At 34.4% G+C, this 26,361-nt stretch overlaps 1 protein-coding gene and 1 non-coding gene across 5 annotated transcripts in view; one reads left to right on the forward strand and one right to left on the reverse strand.

The window, feature by feature from the left end:
• Positions 1–26,361, reverse strand: part of by (focal adhesion protein tensin) — a 699,237-nt gene that overhangs the window by 586,455 nt on the left and 86,421 nt on the right. The window lies entirely within an intron of this gene.
• On the forward strand, positions 9,035–9,116 carry TRNAL-UAG (transfer RNA leucine (anticodon UAG)). Its single transcript has one exon. It is a non-coding gene; the product is annotated as a tRNA-Leu (tRNA).

The following is a 26,361-nucleotide window of genomic DNA, read 5'->3' on the forward strand; positions in this document are numbered from 1 at the left end:
AAGCATCAGCAGCAATAAATACAGTACTACTAGTATTATTCTGCTAGAGAATGCAGAACTTAACAGATCACGATTCATCTAATGGGGATAATTATGCTCAACTTTTTCTCTACCTCGAAAGCATTTTCTACGTGTGAATATGTGTTTATTTTAAGAAAGATTATATGCTTAATAAACAATGCAGCACTTTCATGTTCATAATCGAGTGGTTAAGATCGCTGAATACTGGCGTCCGATCCCAGGCGAAAGGGATGGCTATATGGTTGGTTTTCGTAGTTCTGTTCCGGCCTACCAGCGGCCGAGCGGTAAAGTCGCTGAACACTACGGTTCGAATCCCGCGAACGGGCTGGCGTTTTCGTGGTTTTCCCCATGTGTAACGTGTATACGAGCCAGTTCCCTTAGAAAGTCCTCCACGAAGGCATCCCTCCCCTTAGGCAGATAGCCCTCGAGGCTTTGCCATAATCACACATACATACATACATTTGTGAACAACAACTTTTAAACTTCCTAGTATGCTTAATTTTAATTTAAAAATATACCTATGTTTACAGCTCCATCCATACTTGAGACTCACTGGTTCATTCTAACAGACTTCACGCTATAGGCCCCCAGTGACAGCAGCTTTGACAGGCATCTCTTTGATTTCATTTTTAACTACTTAAACTTACTGCAACATCCCATAATATTGACCTATACGGGTTGACTTTCAAGTGACCCACAACCTATAGGACGTCATTGACAAACAGTCCCGACAATGGTGTCCACCGATTCAATTTTAATTCTTAAATCTATTTAAATTTACTTCATTACCTCAAATCGGTAACCTATACGTTCATATCCAGTGACCATCAACCTGTAGGTTACTAGCATGGCCAATTTAAGAGCCCCGCATGAGTTTTTACATTTACCGCGAACCTGATGCCCTTTGCCGATTACCAGTTACAGTGCCTCATAGCCGGTAATAGTGGATGTTGATGTCGAAAGTTGTATTGACGGGTCTAGGTTCGAATCCTGGAGAAGGCATGGATGTTTATAAGCCATGCCTTCTCCGGATAGTATAGTATCTGCGAGGGAAGGAAGTGCTAATATACATGGAAGTCCTGTCGAGAGGTTATGATACGGGAAGAGCAGTGGGAGATCCTCGGACCACTTCCCAGGGCGTTCTACTTACAAAACGGGGGCGGAAGCTTAACAGTTTTCAAGACCAGGTGATACTAATACATACTTACGGGAATGTGCAAGTGCCGGCCTTGCTTCAATCTGTACCTATACCAATTGCAGTGCGACAAGCATACTCAAATATTAATAAAATTAGGTTAAATTTCTTACTAAAACAGTACTTCTCTACTTAAAATATCTGAAATGAAAATTTTCAATCACTAGTACTTATGGCAGCTTAGTAGTTTCCTGCTGGGCAGAAGCTAAATGATAACTGTTGTTCATTCTTCTGGTCTGATATACATTAATGCCACTAAAAGAGATTACTGTAGTTCTTGAATCTCTTAATATGTCACAAATGAAATGCTTTCCGCTTTGTTACTAAATAACTCCCATTTACATTATTACATTTTAAAAAAGAAACTTAGTATCTAAAATTAGGCAAGATTGGAAAAAATTCAGACTATTTGGCGAACCTTTGATATTTTATATTCGTTATCTTTTTTCATCAGCACTTTAGTTTCGTACTCTAATTATTTCTTGCTTTAACATTTTTTTAATATTTCCCCTTATTAAAATTAATAAATAAAAAATACAAATTTTATCTAATTAAAAAATTTAACGAAACTGAAAATTTAATCTTGGTGTTTTTTTTTATAATTTTAAACTACTTGAATCATTGTTCTAACAATGACATGAAGCTAAAATATGTTACTGATTTTAATATATGAGAGCAATTTATAGACATTAGGACTAAAATAGTTATGAATATTCTTAATTTGAAGATCTTCAAAATAATTTATATCTTTTTTTATACCAAATTCGTCCTTTATTCATATCAGCATTTATATTAACTCAATTTGATTTCCTTTATGAAAATCTTATAAAATCCAGTTAATTAGATGCTATAAATATGTAAAATATAAAATATCTATCTTTCAAATAATAAATTAGTAATAGCCCTTTAATTCTCATCTTCATTCCAAAAATAATAAAAACATTTCTATATTAATCTATGTCACGGAGCTTGCGTATCGTTGATGACGTAGTAATTGGGAACCTAAATTTTGAGAACTGAAACTTTTCTAACTTCAACCAAAACCTCCTCTTCGCGTACTTCCATATTGGATAACTACGCACTTTAACTTCTGTCTGTGTACTGATTGTATGTAATTTCGCTTGGCTCCCTTCCTATCGCAAAAGTATCGAAAATCTATGTTCTGGAAATAGGCACGATTGAGTGTCAGTGAATTGTGGCTACAAATGTCAGTTGGAAATAAAAATGGAATTTAATCTTACTCGGCTACCAAGTTGACTCTTCAGTGTGGATTACGCCAAACAACATTGCTATCTTTCTACGTCCTTCTCTGGAATTTGCTTTTATTACATATACGTCAGTTTTGGCATTTTCTGCATTTGTTGTAATATTCGTTTTTTAATTAACCAAATTTGCATTGCTTCCTTATTAGCAATAACAAGTCAAACATAACATTTCTCGAAACTTTTAATTTATATATAGTGTAACGTAGACCAAAGAGAGGCATCACATCGTTAATTATTATCAAAGATCATGCACATTCGATAGCCATGCAAATGATCTTTTATTTTGTTTCCAAAATTTTTTCGCAACGCTCTTTTAGTAGCAGATTCCCCCCCCCCCATTTTTTGAAGATTTTCCTTGAACAAGGACATTAACAATCATTAGTAAAAGATGTTCCAACGCCATATAATCTACATATTTTAACGACTCCAAAACTTTTTTTTTTAGTCTAAAAGGGACTATTAGTCCCGAAACGGAATTTTGTGGCGTAACATTTTATATGTCGGTTCACTTTAGATGACTGATTCAGTTTTCAAATTATTACCACCAAGTGCTATCGCCTTGTATTATTCTTTAAAAAATTAAATAATGATGAATTTGCATGAATGTATGTACGCATGTTCCTTAAAAAACAAAGGTACCTACAACCATTTGCATAATATACTCCTCCACTCGAATAGATGCACCTGGAATCTTGAATTTTGTATTTTCGAGTTTGTTTTATTATTTATTTCCTATTCTGTAAAACTTTAATGAATTTCTGATAAACAAACTCGACGATTTGAAAGCGAGCAGAGGCAATACCCTTCGAAGTAAAACATTCTTATCTCCAGCGTGTGAGAATGTTGTTCCCACTCTGAAAAATGCAAGATATTTATCTTTTAATTTTAATCAGTAAGCTCGGCTCTATGAAAGCAATGTGTTGCTCGGTTGGAAATAAAGTACAATATGCAAATGATCAAAGTTTCAAGGCAAATGAACAGGAATTGCGATCATAGCGCGCAATTCGCAAAGTATAAAACCAGTAACAGAGGTGGAAATTTTATCTTTTTTTGTTGCTGCCATTGTAGTTCCGTAAAGAAGCAACTAAAGATGCCATTACGACGATATCAAAGACCTTACAGACAACTAAATGACTTCAAACGTGGTCGCACTGTAGGGTTGCGTGAAGCTGGATGGTCATACCGAGCAATAGGCTGCCACCTGTAGCATACAGATACTGCTGTGCAAAGATATTGTCAGCAATGGTTGCTACAAGGAAATTCCCGACAAAATGAAGGCTCTGGAAGGCCAAGGGGCCCAAATGTGGAGGCAAGACAGTTGATTGTTCGGTAGTCCCGAACCGCCGCAACGGTAGCATTGTCGACTATTCAACATACTACAGCCACGTCTATACCTTCCGTGGTACCGTCCACCATCTCACGGCGCTTGTCTAAGGCGGGGTTACGCTCACAGAGCCTTTAAGACGTTTGCTTTTGACCCCACAGCCTTGGCGGAGTCGTCTGGAGTCAGCCGATCATCATGACTGGCATCCTATAATGCTCAGCGATGAATCCTACTTCACTCTTGAAGCAGATGACCACCGTGTTCGTGTCTGGAGAGGACGCGGCCAACGGTCCAATCAGCCTTTGTTTTACAAAGGCATACACCCATATAACCCCTGCTGTAATAGTGTGGGGCGCTATTTCTTATGATAGCAGGTCATCTTTAGTCATCTTCCGTATATCTTTAACAGCTCAACGATAAGTTGATACCATCCTGCTGCGGCCGGTTGCATTTCCCTTCATGGCACGTCATCCTGGGGCCATTTTCCAACAAGATAATGCTAGGTCACATACCGCTCGCATATCTCTGGACTGTCTCGTTGCGGTTGATACTCTTGTAAGTTGCAGTTGGTCACGAAAAACACCAGACCTTTCACCAATCGAGCTTGTCTGGGGCATAGTAGGCCGCCAGATTCCACAAAAATATCGCAGATCTGGAGCGACAACTGATAAATGCTTGACAGAATGCGTCGCAGTATGACATTAGGAACCTCTACCACTCCTTGCCTCGACGAATTCAAGCATGCATTGCCGCCAGGGGCGTTTGACCAACTACTAATTGAATACTCAATGGGTGATTGTGAGCCATGAACAGGTACTATGACCTTGATTTTTTAATCATTTTATTATCTGTGTATGAGCTATACGCATATTCAATTTCATCAAAAACAACCACTTCCTTCATGCTGCTTCAATTTTTTTGCAAAAGAGTGTATATGCTACTACGCTGCACATTTTGTGATTTATTTTTTATGAAAAATTTTGTGATTTTGCAGTAGAATTGTATGCGGCGTAAGCGCGAAGAAAGCGATGTTTAATAATAAAGTTGAAAATACAAAAATACACAACAAGAACAACAAAAATCTGAAAGGTTTCAGATTTTAAATTATGTCCAAATTTTTTTTTTTTTTTTTTTTTTTTTTAAGTCCAAAGGGATTGCAGTCCCGAAGGACTATTGCTTTCGTTTTGGCATTTTGCGTCGGACTCCTATAAACGTCGGTTCACTTTTCAAACTGTTGCCACAAAATGTTAGAGTCCTGCATTATATTTGAAGAAATTAAATAATGAAAAATCTGCATAAATGATTGTCTATTTCTCGCATTGTGATAAAACAATGGTACATAGAGCCATCGAATTTTGAATGACGAAATCCTACTGCGAATATGGGCATCTGAAATCCCAAATTTGGAATTTGTTTTATTATAGATTTTATATTTTGTAAAACTTTAACGAATTTTTGATTTACAAACTCAATGCTTTAAAAGCGAGAAATGGCAACGTTATATAGAAAAAAAATACTTTTATCTCCAGCTCGCGAGACTGTGTATATCGGAAATTCTAAAGATATGCTTAATTTAACATTATTTTGCGATATTGCTCTTGAACTGAATTTTATGGTTTAAGTGCAAAGAACGTGATATTTAATAAATAAAGGTAACACTCAAAACGTTAAAAAAACGCCCCTTTGGACGTAATTTAAAATCTGAAAAATTTCAGATTTTTTTTTTACTTTTTGTGTGTTACCTTTATTTATTAAATATCATGTTCTACGTACTCAAACTATAAAATTGAGTTCAGCAACAATATGGCAAAATAAATTTTAGAAAAAGCATATCTTTAGAATTTCCGATACAGAGTCTTGCATGCTGTAGATAAAAATGTTTTTTTTAATAGTGTTGCCATTGCTCGCTTTGAAATCGTTTAGTTTTTTAATCAAAAATTCGTTGAAATGTTACAAAATCTGAAATCGATAATAAAGCAAATTTCAAATTCAAATTAGGGCTTCCACATGCCCATATTCTATGGAAGATTATTCAAATTTTGATGGCTCTAGGTACCATTCTTTTATCACAGTGCGAGAAACATACATACATTTACTTAAATTCTTCATTACTTAATTTCTTTAAATATAAGACAGGGCGATAATATATGGTGGCTACGATTTGAAAAATTTTAAAGTTTTCGACGCAAAATGCCAAAACGAAATTAATAGTCCTTCAGGGCAAATTGCCCCTTTGGACTGAAAAGTTTGGTCGAAATGACTGCAAGACCAGGCTGATAGACTGTGAGTTCTGCGACAGCGTAAAACCTTAACACAGCCCTTTTGGGTGAACGTTAAAAGCTGAAACATTTAAGAAATTTCTATCATCACTTTTGCCCTATCATTTAGATCAGCGGTTCACAAATTTTTTCATTCGCAGAGCCTTTTTTAGAATGAATACGTATGGCAGAGCTCCTTAGGCCTAATAATAACAATAACTTACAATTGTCTTGCAACTTAAAAGTGTTTCGAAGTAATGAAAGGTAGAGAGGGGATAGATAGTAAAGTAATATAAAGATATATCTAAATAATTACACAATATCCACAATGAAATTCTTCAAAAAACTTTCCATTTCACAAAATATTTCAGTTTTTTTCTGAACTGCAACAAATACCCATACTATTGCCATACAAAGGAGGTTATTTCACAGTTAAATAAAACAAAGCATTTGCGTTACAAATGATTATTGGCAACAGTAAAATCAAAAAGGTCCGTACAATAAACATAGCTTCTTCAATTTAACAATTATCCTGAATTCATTTAAAATTCGCATTCGTTCATTATTTATTATTCATTACAGAAAACAATTTCAGTTTAATTTTATTAACTGTAGTGCAACTTGCGCTCACTGTAAGCTTAAATTAGGATAAAAAATAAAATAGCATGTAAACGTTTAGTGAGATATTTGTGATTGAATTTTTCGGGAGTAGTTTCGGGATTAGTCTTATTTTAGGTTCAACTAATGATAATTGCAGATGATACTTTGTCGGTATGCTGGCTTTCAGCATGAGATAATTTTCCCTGTTCTTACCAGCTCCGGAAACAGCCCATTTAGAACCTGACGTGTATAAATTCCGTAAAGAAGTTTTCTCTGCGTGAATTAGATCTGAAGGTACAACTACAGGCGAATGTCTAGTTCTGCATTTATATGCGGCTTCTGTACTTTGTTTTGGTGCTTGAACAGGTGGAGAAACCCCTACGTATCAAACGCTCACACGTAGCTTATTCTCAAATCCCAATAATACAGATGAGGGTGTCGGCATCAACAATCGACAACAGTTAATCGGTTAATCGGTTAATCAGTTAATCGGGTTATGATATGACAGACATTTGCAATATGCCTTTATAAAAAACTAAAATTAATAAAATGGCTTGTTTTATTTTAATGAAAGAGCACAGAAAAGACTGTCTGCCTACAAGGAAGGATACTTTCGTGGAAGATCTGTGTTTTCAAGCTGGCAGTCCCCAAAGCAAATTTACACAGCACATGAATACATTTCCCTTATTATGATAAGAATTTGAAGAAAACGTTTAAAATTGTAATGTTAATTTAATTTTTAATGTTTAAGGGAGTCAAGTTGTACATTATATTTATTACCGAAGACGACTATAACTAACGCTCTAGAAATTATTTTTCATGTTTCGTTATGCTGTGCTGCACTATACCTCAGTATTAATAAATGTTATGATATAGCATTACCAAGCCTGGCATAGCATTATCAACTGTGGTTATAGCATTGTGGTAGTGTTGCCAGTCTTGCAAGAGCTCTTCAATCACGCGAACTGACAAGCTGTCAGTTTTGTTGCAGATGACATTAAATTTGCTTTTAAATTGAAAAAAAATTAAATAAATAAATAAATAAATAAAAATAGCATAACAATGTAAGCTACTATCAGACTGACAAACGAATTCCCGCTACACCCTTGGAATGTAGCAATTCAAGGAATCTTTAGGTTCTAGAAATTTTATATAATTAGCTTACGTAGCAAAGCTTGGTGATACTTCTTTCCTTCTCATTGGTTAAAAACAAGCAACACAATGTTTCGCCCATTTTCCCTAGGCTTTTAGACTTTAAAAGTATATCTGTTCACCAATGAGATATTAAAAAACAGTAATTCTTGATAATTTTTAAAAGATATTTCTGTTTGATATAGTCTATAATATATTTAACTGATAATATTATTCTATTGATGCAATTAATAAAATATATTTCTACATGCCATGAAGATAAATTTCCCGCTGCCTAACATATATATGTGATGTACCAGCTTTTGTCGTAGCTTAAATTATCAGACGATAAGTTTAAAAAACAAGATCCATTTATTATTACTCAGGAGAAATAGCAGTTACAAAATCAGATATCGAGTAAATAAAAAGAATTACAAATAACTTTTTGTATGAAGTTTACTGCATCGTGACATTTAAGAAAAAGCCCCGATATTCTTTTGCGAGTCCTTTTATAGCCTCTGGAAAAGCGGATTTTCCAAGAAATGACGTCAGCCAATCCAGTTCGCTTTAAATATTTCCAGAACATTCTATAACTGTACGTGTAGAAAAGTTGTTTTTCCCGCCTTTTCTACACGTAATGGTTTTAATTTCACGTATTTTCAAATAAGAGACCGTCGCCATTAAAAAATGAAAAGAACATACAGTTAGAATTTTAAGTGTATTCTTGACTATGGAATTTTATTATTACATATATATATATATATTCTGCTAATAATTATATATTACAAGAAAATTCCTTCACAGATGAAAATTAATTAGCAAAATATATCCATCGCAATAATGGTCTGGATTCTCTTACTTCGTTTTTCTCCTTTTCCCCAGCTAATTCTAGTCTGTATATGAAATCACAGATACTATAGACTGTTTCTTTAAAACAGTCACTTCAAGGTCTTTCCGACCCTCATTCATTTAGTAACGCATCTGATCCTCATTCATTTAGTACCGCACATCACTTATTTTCTCCACCGCATTTGAAACTCGTAGTTCATGTCAGCCTTAGCGCGCTTTTCACGCACGAAGGTTTGATTCGCGCGTTTTTCACAAAGACATGCACACTAAAGGAAATGAAGTGCAAAAGAAAAATAGAGTACCGACTATCATTTACAGCATGTTTACGAAGGAAGCTGGCAAGCGAAAATGACACTGAAATTTCTATTCCAAAGTAAGCAGTCTGAAACGTGGTAGCGTGGCCGAGTGGTCTAAGGCGCTGGTTTTAGGCACCAGTCTCTTTGGAGGGGTGGGTTCAAATCCCACCGCTGCCAGGCGTTTATTATAACAAGGGGTAGTTAAGGAGCATATGTTCCTGCTTTGATTTTTTAACATTCTACGTAATTGCTATATTTTTGCAGAATGGTGTGGTGTATGGTGTATTGAGAATAGGGCAAAGCACACTAGGGCTATCTGCCTAAGGGGAGGGATGCCTTTCGTGGAGGACTTTCTAAGGGAAACTGGCTCGTATACACGTTACACATGGGGAAAACCACGAAAACGCCCATGCAGCCAGCCCGTTCGCGGGAATCGAACCTCGGACCGAACTACCAGTGTTCAGCGATTTTACCGCTCGGCCGCTGGTGGGCTTTTGCAGAATGAAACCCCCCCCAGAGAAATTTCTTTGTTGCATTATTAAATTTTAGCTTTTACGTGCTTCCTTCATGCATTTATTTTAAGTTAATATTTAGCATAATTTTAATAATTGACTGTTACTAATTAAGAATTATATTTAATTAAGTAATTTTTATTAAAAAAAACTTGTTTTTGGAAGCTTATTATTTCAATGGATGCTTACGTAAGGAACCTGACCACCTGAATGGATACATATGGATATTAATTAGGAAAACTGGATTAGGTCCCGCAGGTTATGAAGTTATGCCAGAGCTCTGATGAAAATTCCTAGTTTGAATCTGTTGAAAATGTTCCAAATTATCGGTTACAATTAGGAACAAAATCCTCGCTATCTATTCTGCGGATCTTCTAAAGAAATATTTTGGTTTCCGAGCCTCTGCTACGGTCCATTTTTTTTATTGCGGTGATGTTTTCATATTTTTATTGTTAATATTAATTACTTTTTTTCCCATTATGTCCCTCCATTTTAATAATTTTTATTGAAAAATAATCCAGAACAACTAATAACTTCTAATTGCTGATGCTAGTACATATCTAGGATTGAGCAAATTAAATGGAAACAATTAAGATAGCACGCATATGCGAAATAGCATTCCGTAAATCTGCGCTCGGCAAGGGTTTATTGTAACTGGAAGCACACCCGGTTGGCAATCGGAAGGTCTAGAATTCGGATTCCGGTAAGTGGTATAGCTTCCTGCTTCAACAAACTGCTTTTACATGCTTCTTGTTTTGATGCACCTAACTACTCTATAAAGTACATTGCTTCTGTAAGGCTACTGCCTGCACTGAAGATCAAAAGCGTCTGAATCCATGGGTAGTCGTTGTTAGAGAAGTGGTATCCATGGACTTCAGGAAAAGAAAAATATTCTGGTTTAGATTTCTGAATCGAAACAAAATTTAATAGCGAGACTGGCAGTATACCGTTTACACTCCGTATAATGTTTCAAGTTTTTATTCAAAAATTTCAACACAAATTTTTAGGTACGGACATTACGCCGACCATTCAGTTTTCAGTTCCTAAGTCAGAAAACTTGCATTTAATCTTCTCCTGTTGAAGGATATAGTACGTGCAAAGAAAGAAGAATGAAAGTTCCGATAAATAAAATTAATTAAGCAGAAAATTCAGAATTCCAACATGTATACTTAAGTAACTTTGAGTTTTCTTCAAAATAGGTCGGAAAACATATGCAGTCAAACACATTATCTGAAATAGATTTTATTGTTTGTCAACAACATATGCACATACTGTCTACCATATGTACAAGAGCAGTTTTTGTTTTCTGATTGTTATTGTTTATTGGTTTCATTGTGTTTTTCGCTAACTTCATCGGAAATGGTTTTTCTTGCAGTAAATCATGTTCATGTCCATCCATATAAAACATAATCTCAAATCATTTGAGATTCTTTTTTATTTTAAAACTTTTCTGAATAGTGTTCCAAAACACATTCCCATGATGACACCAAGCTCACATATTTCTTAGTGCGCAAGATCGTAGCCCATCTTCAAAATTTTTCCTTCAATAACTCCATGTTTTCCTTCACAAAAATGCAGATATTATACTAGTTAATACTTTTTCCTTAAACTGTATTTTCCTGAAAATTAAGATACGAATATTACATAAGTGTGGACATGACATGAGCGTATATGGTATGTAATATTTATAATTCTTCACACAGTCAACGTTTTAGCATATAAATAAGACAAAACTTAGAAGTATGCAGGAGACTGCTAGAGGTTTTACATTAGATTGTTGCTAGGTCTGAAATTTTCAACATTAGCGACTATTTTCTCTCAGTAGGTTTCTTTCTAAAGCAATTCTGCAACAAACACTGAATCTACCAATTTGACCTTGACGCTTTCACAGAGTGACTTACAACTTAGTACCTGCTTTTATGGAGATTATGGGAGGAGTCTTTTTCGTAGTAGGGGCTCAAAGAAGTCTTACTGCGTTCAAGAAAAGCATAAAAAAAAAAAGCGAAAGGTACTAAAGGAGAGGGAAGGGGAAGAAAAAATATAATAAGAATGCTGCAATGCAATCTACTTTGCTCGATGACATTGCAGGGCGTTCACTAAACCATCACCAAATACCGCTTGTTCGTCACCTGTCACTTTTATCTCATATTCATAAGCGTGCTGCATAAAGGGTTCTGGTATTATAGACCGCCTTATAAATACTTAGTCACAAAGCATTGCTTTCCACAGCCATAACACAATTGAAGCTGCAGAGTTCTCTGGTAGAAGAATATGAAAACAGTGCCGGGGGGGAATAGGACAATGAAATTTCCTAACGGCTGCTGCCAGTTCTTTTGATGGCAAGTTCGGGCCATGCTGAGTTAAGCCAAATCTTAGTAATAAAAAAAACTTGAATCCTATGAATTCACTTTCAGCTCAGCAATGAATTACACAAATGAAAAGAAGGTTGCCGAGGAAATAAAAGTTAAAATGTTTGAAAATGTATTTTTGAAAAGTTTTCGAGAAACTTTGGATTTAGAAAGACTGGATAAGTTTAACGAAATAGAATAATATTCTTTTAAATTCAGAAAAATGATTTTAAGTTGGTATTATTTTCTTGTGAATGTCAGATATGAAACATGCACTTGTTATCATTAATTAAGGAAAAATCACAAAAATGATGATTACACAAAAAGTTACATGTAGAATCTAATGAAACTGAACCATAGTATACAACACATAGTATGGTATAAAATTACATGATAAGAAAATACCAGACAGTCATGGTGTTACAGTGGAGTATTACTGTTAATTATGGTGTATAAAATGAAAAAATCTGATGTTTCAGTTTGGTATAGTAAAATTACATTCAGTATGGAATTTGATCTCCTCTAGAAGCAATACAGCATATACAGCCGATGTGTGATTCCGTCAATTATACGGTCTATCTGTTCCGTAGGAAGTGAGAGCCATTGCTCTTGCAAAGCAGTTGCAAGCGTGGCAAGGGTCTGAGCAGAAGGATTAAGAACAGATTATACGTCTTTCTAAAGCATCCCAAACATGTTCGATAAGATTCAGGTCCGTGAAAGAGGACGTGCCGTGTTTGTCAACCAGGGACGTTTTAAGGCATGGGGCAACTGCGCCTGGGCCCAGGGCCTCGGCAGGGTCGTTCCTAGGCCATCGCGTACATTCCTAAGATTGCCGTCCCCAAATTACAATAAAAATGCTTAATGATTAATAAAATTTTTATTTCATACTCACTACTTACATATGACAAAGTGCATAAAAAATACTTAATATGACAAGTTTTTATAATGAATTAAAAATATTTAGGGGTGGTAATGCGTGAGTCCAGCCGCTCTAATTTTCTGCGCCCGCGTACTTTTACGCGCTGCACCCCGGCTAGGAAAGGCCCTGGGCCTCTGGTTAGAGGAGCCTTGTCTCGTTCTTGACTCGGCTTCAATAAGATCATGATGCGAATAATTTTAATTGGCAAATGTTACTCTGGGACATTTTTTCCAAAAAAAAAAAAAAATTTCAACTATATGCTAATTGGTAACAGTGGCAAGATTGCATTCTTATGTCATGTCCGTGACTAGGCCTAGTCCTACTGCCATACACCATCATTACTAATTTAGTCGAAAAGTGGCAATCAGTCGCGTCGGTTTGTGAGATTGTGAGTCACGGACATTTATTACGGGTTTCCATTTATACGAGTATTTACACTGTCAATTTAAAATCTATAGGTAAGAAGAAAGTTATACGTATCTATTTTAAAACATCACAATTACTTTAAACATTTGTTTTAATTATTCCAGATTCAGGACAAGTCAGAATGAAATGTTTGAAAGTGGAGCTGCGAAACATAAAATATCGATGGAAAAGAAGAAATCTATTGATAAATTACCGAAGCTGACCCAATTTTATATTAATACAAATTCTGCATCTACATAAACCTCTACCACTTCTACCAGTATATCCAACAATCGCAAAATGAATAAATAAATAAATAAAAATAAATAAATAAACATAAATAAATAAATAACAATAAATACATCAGAAGTTGAAAGACAGAGTCAGCGAGAAAGCGGCTATTTAAAGGTTGAAGAAGAAACAATAAGACCTACTGAAATACGAACAATAACTAATGAGGTTATGGATGTTTCAAATGTTTTTCCTGAAAGTACAAATCCAGGGTTTTGGCCTTCATATATAGACAAAAATTTACAGTCGTACCAGGTTGAGAAAGGTCCGCCAGTTTGTTCCAACAAACATAATGATTTTGAAAAATCAGCTCGTACATACAACGAACGAAATGATACAACTAAAACAAAATACCTTTCTGCGATATTGTTCAAGAAAGAGTTAAATAACGATGGGGATGTAGACCGCGAATAGCAAATATATTTTCCGTCACAGAGAACCGTATACTGTTCGTATGTACAGTGGAACCTCGAGATACGAGTTTAATTTGTTCCAGCATTGAGCTTGTATAGCGAATTTCTCATATCTAGAAACAAACTTCCCCACTGAAAATAATGGAAATCCAATTGATCCGTTCCGCACCCTCCAAAAATCTCATTGCCATATCACCTTCAGTCGACGTACCCTGGTGTTTTTTGGAGAAGGTCCAAGTACAGATTCTTAGCCTTAGCTCAAATGATAGCTTCCGATACTGAATCGCCTTTCAACTGTTTCTCCACACAAACAACAGCTTCTCAACATCTTCTAGCAGTTTTGGACGGTGCTTGGAAGTAATGGTAACTCCTTTAGCTACAAAGTTTCTTAATTTCTTCCTGCTTCTTCAAAACACTGCACATCGTCGATGTCGAAAGGCCCTAAGTCTTCGCAAATTCCGTCACTCTTACACCACGCTTACGTTTTTTTTTTTTTTTTTTTTTTTTTTTTTCGTAATTTCAACAGCCACGGCTTCCTTCGTTTTCTTTGCAGCACTATCTGAGGCAGCACTGTTCTTGGGAGGCATCGTGAAATAATTATTTTCAAGTTAAATGTAAAAAACAATTAACTCACAAGCGCGCAAATACGTAGATCAAAGAACACTGAGTGATCTGACGAGGGTATTCCTCGAGTCGAACCGGATCGGGAAACGCGCCATGCATACCAACAGCCTGGCTCGTTACTCGAGTTACTGCTCGTATTTAGAGACGAAATTTTCGCTCATACTTTCCTCGTATCTCTATATATATATATGTATTTCACATATATAGAGGTGCTCGTATCTCGAGGTTCCCCTGTGAATTGTTTTCATCAACTAATTCTGCATTCAACACTAGCGGATTCAATGCCTTGAAAGAAGCAAATACGGCTACTTCACAACATGAAAACTCACCTGGACACAGAAAGTGTATGATGAGCTTACCACAGTCGTTTACAATATCTAGTCGTGTAGATAGCCAACTTATCATACAGTTCAATGATGAATGTTAAAGAAGTGCTGAAGAAAATATCGCGAAAGGATGGGTTTAATTTTGGAAGACGAGTGAATTTATTACTTTCGTTTTAGGATTCTGTAACGGTTTCATTAGCAATGTCCCTACTTGCATTGTCCAAATTTTCGAGCTTATTCAATTCTTTTAACTTTTTCTTTCCTCTAAACTGCCACACTTGAATTTTCTCTTCATATTTCAAAACGGATGAGATTTCAACTTCGTCCGCTTCGACTTTTAATTCTCGTTCTATTTGAGCGTCTAAATTGCTCAAGGATTTTGATTTTTCGTTTAACTGGTCTAAAATTTCTTCTAATACATTTACATTTATACTACTATCATCATTACTCAGTTCGGTTTCAATTTTCTTTAATATCTTGGACACTGCGGTCCCCAATACCTTTAGTTTTGATTTCAGTTTAGCAATAAGATCTTCCATATTATATAAAAATAGAAAATACAGGCTTACCTTGGCTGTCTTCGCATAAAATGCTATCCAATTTAAAAAACACAAAATTCTAAATTGGCCAAAGGTTCCCGGCCGTTGTGCACCATATTGCGAAAGGTTGACTTAATTCTAATTGAAGCTAAATACTTCAACAATCTACAAAAATAATCATTTTATTTTACAAAGCAACCTGGATTGCATCGATGGTTTACTACTAGCTACGTCGCAAACTGAAAAACTAACCTTCATTCTCAAAAGCGAAGCGCCCTCTAACGGCGATACAGAAATCATTTGTAGAGTTTTTCTACAGAGAATAATTGGCTGTCATAAAGTTTTTAACATCAAAAGGACTGCTTCTCAGAGGGGAAAATTAAACTACTGGTTCAGTGAAAAACGGAAATTATTTAGGTATTTTGGAACTTCTAAGTAAGTTTGATCCATTTTTGGATGAACATGTCAAAAAGTACAGCAATTCTGGAAAATGTAATTCCTCTTATCTGCATGCTATTTGTGAGAAATTCATAGAAGTCATGGCGTCAGAAGTCCTGGCAACTATCGTCACTGAAATACAGAAAACTAATTATTACTCTGTCTCTGTTGATTCTACCTAAATGTCATTCATTCCGGCCAATTAACATTTATAATACGATATGTGATATATTCAAAATGATGTACCAACTGAGAGATTTTTGCAGTTTAATCATAGTTTTTATAGACATACTTCAGAGAATTCATTTTTGGAAAATAACAACATTTCACTCAGTGACTGTAGCAATCAGTTAGTTATACGACAATGTCTCGAATATGTCTGGAAAATATTCAGGATTGCAAGCCCGACTTCAAGAAAAAAATAAATACCCTGTGTACGCACCACGTTTAGGATATTCTTTGAACTTAATTGAATTAACTGTAATGTAACAATTTATTTCGAATTTTTCCAAATCTCTGCGATTTTGTTTTATTATCAACCCATTGTTGAGATACACTGACCTTTTAAAGTTCAATTCTGATAAAAAAAAAAAAATATATATTGAAAAGCTTATCAAAAACACGTTGGTCTGCACGCGCAGATGCAATTAAAGCAATTTACGCGGAGGATGTACAGAAATTGTCATAAGCCTTGACTGTTTAATTAATGATGAATCACAGGCAGCGAATACTCAACTTTCTGTAAAAAACTTGAAAAACAAGATGAATGAATTGGAAACTATTTTTTAAACTTTCTTTTGAAATGACATTTTGACTCGTATTTAAAAAGTGGATTAATTCGTCCAGAGTAAAAATATTGATTTGTCGAAAGCACTGAAATTGTTAAAATCTTTAGTGAAGTATATAAAAACCAAAAGAGAATCTTTTGATTTTTATGAGTCAAAAGCCAAAGGAATATCCTTTATAAAAGAGTATCAAAGTGTTCACAAGCGTGTAAGACAAAGCAATGCTAGTGTAACTTTCCTTGAAAGAGATAAAGACACAGACGTAACTTTTGAAGGCAACTACAGCCAGAAATTTAAAGTAGAAACCTGTCTATCAATAACTGACCGTCTAATTTACAACATACAAAAACGCAGTAAAAAATAGAAGGAGGTATTTGAACAGTTTGGGTTTTTTGAAAATATTTGTAACTTGGATGAGAGGGATATTAAAACAGCATGCGAGAAATTGTATTGTATGATAAAGATTTGTATGTTATTCGAAATTGTATGATAAAGATGAATGAGATATAGGAAGGAACTGAATTTAGTTCTGTTCCTTATAAATTGAACTGACTTTAGTCCGTTTAGTATTTTGAATTGAAATAGTTATTTAAGCAGTTATTAATTTTATACTCGAGAGGAGAGATTTCCAAATTGAAATGAAGAGTTAAGGGACAATTGCTAATTTAAGTTATAATTTTGGTTTACATATGTTTTATCTTAAATGGTATGAAACATACACTTTTGCTCGGTGAAAATCTTCTGAAACCTTCCACGAAATTCGGCTTTAAAATTGTGAAAATGCCTTTTGTGGAACTTTCGAAAGTATCGCAACGTTCACAGGAAAGTGCCAAAAACTTTCCTAATATAGCGACATTTTAAACACTGCTAATTTGTACTTAAACTACCTTTACAATTTCAACTTCAACACATGAAATAAAAACACGCAAACATATAATACAAGAAATACATCCATACAAACACATATTTTACATAAAATAAATGCCTACAAACACAACAAGCGGCTGCGGATTCAAGATTAAATAAAACACAAGATAAATAATAAAAAAAAAATCCCTGCACGGAATGCCCTAAATAAGTGAATAAATAAATATAAGGAAATAAAACAAAAAATACCTAAAAATCCAATTTAGAAATATTTATATAATTTATTACAATACCTTTGTTGGTTTGGTTTTTACCTCTTATAGTTCCTCGAATCTTTCTGGGAAAATTTAGGCAATATGCAGCATTTAATCCTACTGAGTTGTGGTCGAAATGAAGAAATTTTATATTCAGTTTTGAATACGAAAAACAGGAGTGGTTTGATGAGACATAAAGACATGCGCGGAAGATAAATTAAAGATGGAAACTGTTAATAAATCACCATACTTTTCAGGGTCATATGTAGAAATTAAAGCAACTATGTCAGATTGAAAAGATTATTTTTCATAATCTATCAACAATGCATTCGTTTAATGATTTCTGACCAGAAATAAAGTGACAGATTATAAATCTCAGTTCATTTCAATACGTCACATGCGTAAAGTTGTTTTACAAAGTCATATACAAATATGAAACTTTTAAAAGCGCTTTAATATTATTTTTCCTTCTGCTCAAAAGCATAGTAATATTAATGATAATAAGCTCATACTGAGAGAGAGAGAAAAAGTAAGGAGGGGAAAAACTTCTTTAGATCGGAAGACCTTGATTTATTTGAATCTGTTAATAAATTAGAAAAAAAAATAGGGAGTAAAAGGATTCCAAGAAACACGAAAAATTCAAGCAGCGATTTTCAGAAAATATCGAAAAATTAAAAACAAAAAAATAACAAGTGTAATCTTTACACTAAAATTTTTATAATCCTCGCATGAATACCAAAGACTGAGGTCAATATGAAAAAAAAATTAGATTACAGAACTAATGTAATTTTTCTAAATGTTAAATCGCAATGCTGTAAATGCATAATATTGTTACGAAATGTACGGGCGTGGTAAGATGGCTTTCCCGCAAAGCAGTTTTAGGATTGTCATAAAAATTACAAGGGAAGGCAGCGTTGCCACATTTGGCGAGAAATCGGCGACAAAATTGGCGATATACCATGGACGGATGGAGAACCTTCTGGAACGAATTCTTACCGGTTTAGCCCAGAATGTTCTCGAACACAAACCAAAAGCTATATAAACCCCGCTGGTCCGCAGTCAGCTAGTGTGTGTGTCTCAGTGTGTCTGCCTCGTCTAGCGAGCTGATAGTCAGTCATTGAGCGAGTGTCTCGAAGTCTAGCGCCGAGTTGGTCGTCGACTGCATCGAGAGAGTCTTTTAGTGCATCGCGAATTAGTGCATCGTCAAGTTTTCTCTTAGACTGTGCTGAGTCGAGAGCTATACTCTTGGGAGCTGTACTCGGGTGCTTTGCAGTGAAGCTGTCTCCACCGTTATTGCCTGTGACAGTGTGAAGGCTGTGTCGCTGAACGTGTCAGCGTGTTTATAACAGTTCGACGTTGTAAAAGTGATTTTGGAGCTGTCCTGATTAATATTGGCTAAATAAAGTGTGTTTCGATACTTCATCAAGTGTCGTCGTTATTCACTCCAAATCTACAAACCCCGTACGAACGTGAAGGAAGAAAATAACGTAACAACTGGTGTCAGAAGAATAAAAAAAAACGCAACAATATCATAAATACCATTGATAACCATTGATGCATAGTTAGAGCATCAATCCATGTTGCATCTTTTTTTCTTGAGACTAAAATGTAGTAATAGCGGTTCACTTTCACTAAGAACAGTCACAGAGATCTCCAGACCTGAAATTCTGTGTTTTTTTACTATGGGAGGTACTTCAAGTTATGGGTATAACAGAGAGCATCCAGCGTTTTCTAGCAAAATGAAAGGATGCCATGCAATCGAATGTATCAGTGATTCTACAGAAATACATTTTGGGCTCATCTTACGTCTTCGGGTAGTACACAGTAAGGTTTGGTGTTCTTTTAGTCGGCGGAAGATTAGCCGAAAGGGGAAATCGTGTACTTTTGAGCCGAAATTTCTTTCCCCCATGCAGAAGGAGAAACAAAGTAGGTTGCAAATAAACTCTCCCCACTTAGCCAAGACATCGCAACTACCGCCTTATTCAGGTGATAACAATTTCCAATGTCTTTGATTGGCTTCGATTTGGCGGTCCTTTGCCAAAATTAGCATATTAATTAATAGCACTAACTTCCACAGAGCAGACTACTTAATTTTTTCTCCGTTCGATCGTATTTTCCTCGTGCTACCATTAGGAAAATTGGACACTCGGTATCTTTCCCAAGCTCTCAAAACATTTTCAGGAAGACAAGAGGAGACAAGAAATCTGCAAACTTTTCTTTAGATCTTCCTAACGTATCTAAAGCTCTTAAATGTGATTCCAGTTGATTGTATAAAATAGTTAAATCTGTAAATTTCCTACCACTTACAGCATTTTCCCTAACCATTGAGAGTAATTCACGAACATTTACTTGTACTGATAAATCTTCTCTGCCAAATCTTTCTTTCAATAATTCAATGGCTTTAGGTTAATTCTGAGCCGTAGGGGCAAACTGTCTATTAAACTGGCAGCTCAAGACCCAGGAGTAATCGCCTGAATCAGGTATTGAAACTTTTCTTCAGCCGGCATTTCTTCATTCTCATTCAGCCTCCATGAATTCTGGAAAACGGATTCCAAAATCCCAAAAAGGTTTTAATATTTCCATTAAATTTCTTAATTTCCAGTTTTGGCAACCGATAATTTTGATGACCTGGCGACTGAATTGACTTATCATCAGAATTTTTTTCAAAATTTTCAACCTTTAACTTAAAAAGAAAAGTTGTTTTCTCTATAATTTTCAGCTTCGCTGAAATCCTTAATGTACTTCTTTTCTTATTTTTCGTCGCCCTCGCCAAGCATAATTAAGTAATTCATAAATCGCATGTTGAACACTTTCTAAGTGCTGGAATTTATCATGTAACTATGAATTGAATTCACAAAGTCCGGAAACATCCCCTTTCGTTTTCGTAATTTCTTTGGTAATAGCCTTTGTCGAATTCGTAAATGTTGTACGTAAAATCTTACGTTGTAATTTTCAAGCATCCATAGTAAAGTTGTAGAGACATTAGATATATTTTTGGAAGCAGGCAAGCCTTCCCCAGAAATCGACCCACGGACCTCTTAATTACGCGCTGAGTGTGCGCACGAAGGCATGCTAAGAAGGCGAGAGAAATACCTTATAAAGTAGTAGTACTTAATAAAGTTCATGAGAAACTAAAAGCACAAAAAAAAAATCTGAAATTTTTCAGATTTTAAATTACGTCCAAAGGGGCGTTTTTTTAACGTTTTGAGTGTTACCTTTATTTATTAAATATCATGTTCTTTGCACTTAAACCATAAAATTCAGTTCAAGAGCAATATCGCAAAATAATGTTAAATTAAGCATATCTTTAGAATTTCCGATATACACAGTCTCGCGAGCTGGAGATAAAAGTATTTTTTTTTCTATATAACGTTGCCATTTCTCGCTTTTAAAGCATTGAGTTTGTAAATCAAAAATTCGTTAAAGTTTTACAAAATATAAAATCTATAATAAAACAAATTCCAAATTTGGGATTTCAGATGCCCATATTCGCAATAGGATTTCGTCATTCAAAATTCGATGGCTCTATGTACCATTGTTTTATCACAATGCGAGAAATAGACAATCATTTATGCAGATTTTTCATTATTTAATTTCTTCAAATATAATGCAGGACTCTAACATTTTGTGGCAACAGTTTGAAAAGTGAACCGACGTTTATAGAAGTCCCACGCAAAATCGCAAAACGATAGTCTTCAGAGAAAAAAGCCCCTTTGGACTAACAATCAACATTTAAATGCAAATTGTACTTTGCTTATGAAAACTGATGAGAAACTAAAGGAACAAATATTAAACGTATAAATTCAAATCGCACCTTGCTTATCAAAGCTCATGAGAAACTAAAAGAACAAATATTTAACGTATAAATTCAAATCGTACCATGCTTATCAAAGCTCATGAGAAACTAAAAGAACAAATATTTAACATATAAATTCAAATCGTACCTTATTTATTTTGCAGTTACTCCAATTTCTTTCCCGGACGCCATTTTATTTGTTGTGACTCCTTAAGAAAAGGAACATATAGTCATAAACTAAATATTTTATTTCGTACTAAGACATTTTTACTAACTTAGAAGCCTTACACAAATTACTCTCAAAAACATTTTCTCTGTATTATAGAACGTCTCGTTGCCATGGATACATACAAATAAAAACTTTATTCTAAAACCGATAACAATGAATATCAATATGCAACAGAAGCATCGTCTGACGTACATAAATATAATTAAAACAATCTGTATAGTAAAATTCCTTAGAAGAGAAACAATCTTTACTATACATAAAAACTCGTTAAAAATTTTTAAAAAAATTAAAAGATTACTAACGTTTTGATCACTCTGGGTTGAAATATTCAGCATACAAATACTTATTCATGTGCTAGTTTTAATTTTTAAGTTGCTTTAAGTATCACAAAGTTGCTGATTTTTAACACTTCCAGCTCTAGGTTTTCATTATTTCGTATTTAGCGTTGTCTAGCAACATCGTCTGAGGTATTTCCCTTTTTAAAACTATATAGTTTTCAACTAACCGTGTTTAAACAAATGCCATGAAAGGACTGCTTTAGGTGTTATTGCTTCTGCTTCAAAGAATAATGGCTTCCGTTTTGTTTTTGCATAATGTATTTGTTCATTAGGCATTTTATAATTTTGAAACTATGCTCCTCTGTAACCAGTATAAATGTACCAGATAAAGAACAGAAGATATCACTTACGTTCGGAACCCCAGAATATTTTAAATACGAGACTTGTTTGCAGTCTTCAGATTGTAAACAACAGAATCATCAGTATAGAATGTATGCCGCAGATTACTTGGTTTAGAAAGACCTAACGCTATAGAAGAACCAAACTTTTCAGAATCAGGGAAAGGAAGGTCAGTAATGGAGTCGAAGAGTAAGAGTAAGTAAAGTTTATAAAGTGCAAAATTGCGTTATCTCTTATTCACTTTTAATAATTCTCTCCAAATACTGCAGATATTTAGTTTATAAAGTGCAAAATTGCGTTATCTCTTATTCACTTTTAATAATTCTCTCCAAATACTGCAGATATTTAGTTTATAAAGTGCAAAATTGCGTTATCTCTTATTCACTTTTAATAATTCTCTCCAAATACTGCAGATATTTAGACATATTAGCAACATTTTATACTCTTGAACATTTTATTTGTTATTGATTGTTTTCATCATTAGAGATTATTTAACGCTTACTTCAGAAAAATTCTAAAAAAAAAACCAAGATCATTTTTACACATATGTGTCATGAACATCATGTTCCAAACACATAAAGACATTTGAAAATGTCCTTATGTGTTTGGAAGGGAAAATTGTTATAGATTTGTGATTTTATATGAACTGAATAAAACTGGTTAATGTACGACTAAACTCTATATAAGTCGAATTTTAAAAAAACTACAAATGGATATCGTCACTGAATTACAATCTAAATTTATTGCTCGCATGTATCATAAAAATTTTTGTTTCCAGTTCTCCGCAATAACACGCCAGAAGCAGCAATACGCAGTTCTCGCTAAACAACACTTTAAATATTCCAGATCACCATTTATAAACCTTAATCTTGTTGGGAAAGCTTTTAATCTTCTTTCTTCAAGCAATATTTTAGATTCAACCACCTAACTCAAGCCTCATAAATCAGGTAAATGTATTTCAAAAAAATCATTATAACGTTTGACACAAGTAGAAAAATCAACAGAGAAAATCATTTGGATTTACTGCCTGCAAGACATAATTCGCATCAGGATCAGGTTTTCGGAAGGCCTTCAAAGGAAGATGAATTTTGACGCCAATAGCTATAATTTTAAGATTCATTATGAGTATTTTCTTGCGGTAAAATTAAAAACTTATGTTTGTAAAGGTTTCAAAGCTTTATGATGTAAGAGATAAGAATAAACTAGAAGAAAAACTTATCTGTATATTTCCTTATCGTTTGCGTTAATACAGCAAAATTCCGATTACTTGAAGTAATATGTTAACCGTTGTTATTTCGAATAAATGGAACGCTTGGCAAAACGAACTGCTGCAGCCACTTTTAATAAAATTTTGTGGCTATAAACATTCGTCATTACTTTGCGGATTAGAAATAAACTAGAAGAAAAACTTATCTGTATGTTTCCTTATCGTTTGCGTAAATACAGCAAAATTCCGATTACTTGAAGTAATATGTTAACCGCTGTTACTCCGAATAAACGGAACGCTTGGCAAAACGAACTGCTGCAGCCACTTTTAATAAAATTTTATGGCTATAACATTCGTCATTATTTTGCGGATTAGTAGCCCTTTTAAGTCTCCTTAAAAATCTAACAGGTAAAAAAAGAAAGCAAAATACACATTTACCCCTATTTTTGTGGTATACTATGTGATGAATTCTCGCAATGGTTAGTATATTTACCGAAAATCCCAGTTCAACTCCCAGTAAGAGCACAGGCAACCTTACCTCATCCTGGTCTATATATCTGACGTAAAAAAGATGAGTTATACTAGGAACTGTAAATATGATGGACAAAAGGGATTGCTATCTGGCATCCCCTTTAGGTTGTGGGATTTAAGGGATTAAAAAGGTATTCCTCCCATATGAACATTTTAGGTTTTTATGAAACTATTTCGGCAAATAACAACATTTAATAACATGTGTTAATAAAAGTTCTAAATACAATAACAAATTATTATAATTTATAAGTTTAATGGGAAAAAAGTACAGAATTTTTACTTGTAATAGGATGCTATTTAATTTCCTAATCCATTTACAGAGTTCTCAAATAGTTAATTACATGAGGTCTGTGTAATAGATATCATATCAAATTGCGCAAGGTATATAATGCAAGGCGGTCCAAAATTATTGAGCGTTTTTCATGTTTGGGGAGGGATGAGGTAATGTACACGTTTTTGTTTACTTGGAAAGACTATTCAAAAAACAGTTTTACACAACAATTTTACTTTCCACGTTTCTGGCTACGTTAACCGTCATACTATCGAATCTGGGTTATGTTAATCGTCATAACTGTCTGAATCTCCTCATGCAGTAAGAGAAAAAGCACATAGTAACCCGAAAGTAAATGTTTGGGGCGCACTGGCTGCAGATGAAATCTTCGGGCCATTTTTTTTTTTTTTTTTTTTTTTTCATCAAACAGTCCGTAACAAGCGTTACATATCTGGACACCCTAGAGTGCTATGCTTTTCCTCAATTTGAGCGCCGTCAGCCTCGAGCTATCTTTCAACAAGACGGTGTTCCGTAGTTCGAACGGAGCTAGAAAAAACATTTCCTGAGCATTAGATTTATCATGGGGACTCCTTTTCCTTTTGGGGGTATGTTGAGGACCGAGTGTACGTAAATCGAGCTCAGATTATCGATGACCTAAAACGACGAATCACTGAAGTCATGGAGTTAGGAAGTAAGATATCTTTCTTACCTTCATGACTGAAGTCACTGGAGGAAGAACCTGCTCAAATACTGCCAAACACTTGGCGTGAAATTGAATATCGACTGGATGTTTTGCGTGCCACAGAGGGCTAATGTGGAAGTTATTTAAAGTTTTGTTTAAAATTGTTGTGTTTAAAATTTTGTTGTGCAAAATTGTTTTAAATTGCCTTTCCAAGAAAACAATAAACATATACGTGCCTCATTTTGATCATTTTTTAAATTTTTGACCACCCTGTATTTTAAAACCGATATACTCAAAGCATGATAAAAACAACTAAAACATGCATATACATGTAATGATTTCATTTTTGACGGCGTAGAACAGAAAGGAATAGATCATGGTAGATGAATAGCGATCATTTTTGTTTAGGTAAAACTTCGTTGAATAAGGAACATAATATAATAATAAACAAGCATCCCATGTTCAACTATTTGACATGCAGGTTTCAAGTATGCAGCTTTACGTCTGTGTTGTTAGCATTATGAAAGTGTTATATGAGAAAGATTAATTTTGAAACGGAGCATTTAGAGATATCTACTACAAGCAAGTTGCTTCTTTTAAAACAGTAAGAGGAAATAAATAAATTAAAATGAAAGTTCAGTGCAATTGAATAAGCTGTTTTAATAAATTAAAAGTTATGAGATGATTGCAAATTAAAGTTAGTATTTTAACTTACGTACTTTTTACCTTAACATACAAGTAGCATTGAAATGCCCGATATTAATCAAATCGCCCAAAATCATTGCCATATTGAAATGCCTAAACTCAGTCACTTACCAGCACTTATCAAAATGATTTGGTAAAAGCTCAAAGGGAAACACACTTTTCAGACTGTTACCAATTCATTCAGGTAAAACCTAGGAATTGGTAACAAAATTTAGAATTTACGAACCGAGCTTCTAGAACTAATAGATATATTTAGCTCTAGAATTTTTTTTTTTTTTTTTTTTAATATTTCAAGGAAAACATTTGATTGTTAAGTGGATTTGGTGCTCTGGAAAAAATAGTAATGTCCCTTGGGGAAGCATTTGTTGCAAAGTTTGTGTGCAAACGATTCAGTATAGCAAATGCACAGCTACATCCTGAATAAATCTTTTTATCTTTTTTAAATCAAATAAGCACCTCAGTCTCCACATAGCGATAATTTATGATGACATAATTTCCTAATAAATTTCCTTTTCTAACATTTGGCACTCCGGTTTTCAGCAGTTCTTTTTAAATATATGATTTTATGCTACATAGCATAAATTTCTACCATAAATTTAATTC

The sequence above is a fragment of the Stegodyphus dumicola genome, chromosome 5 (assembly GCF_044657685.1).
Source record: "Stegodyphus dumicola isolate Sdum_Otavi_A_Nest chromosome 5, ASM4465768v1".
NCBI classification, from domain to species: Eukaryota; Metazoa; Arthropoda; class Arachnida; order Araneae; family Eresidae; genus Stegodyphus; species Stegodyphus dumicola.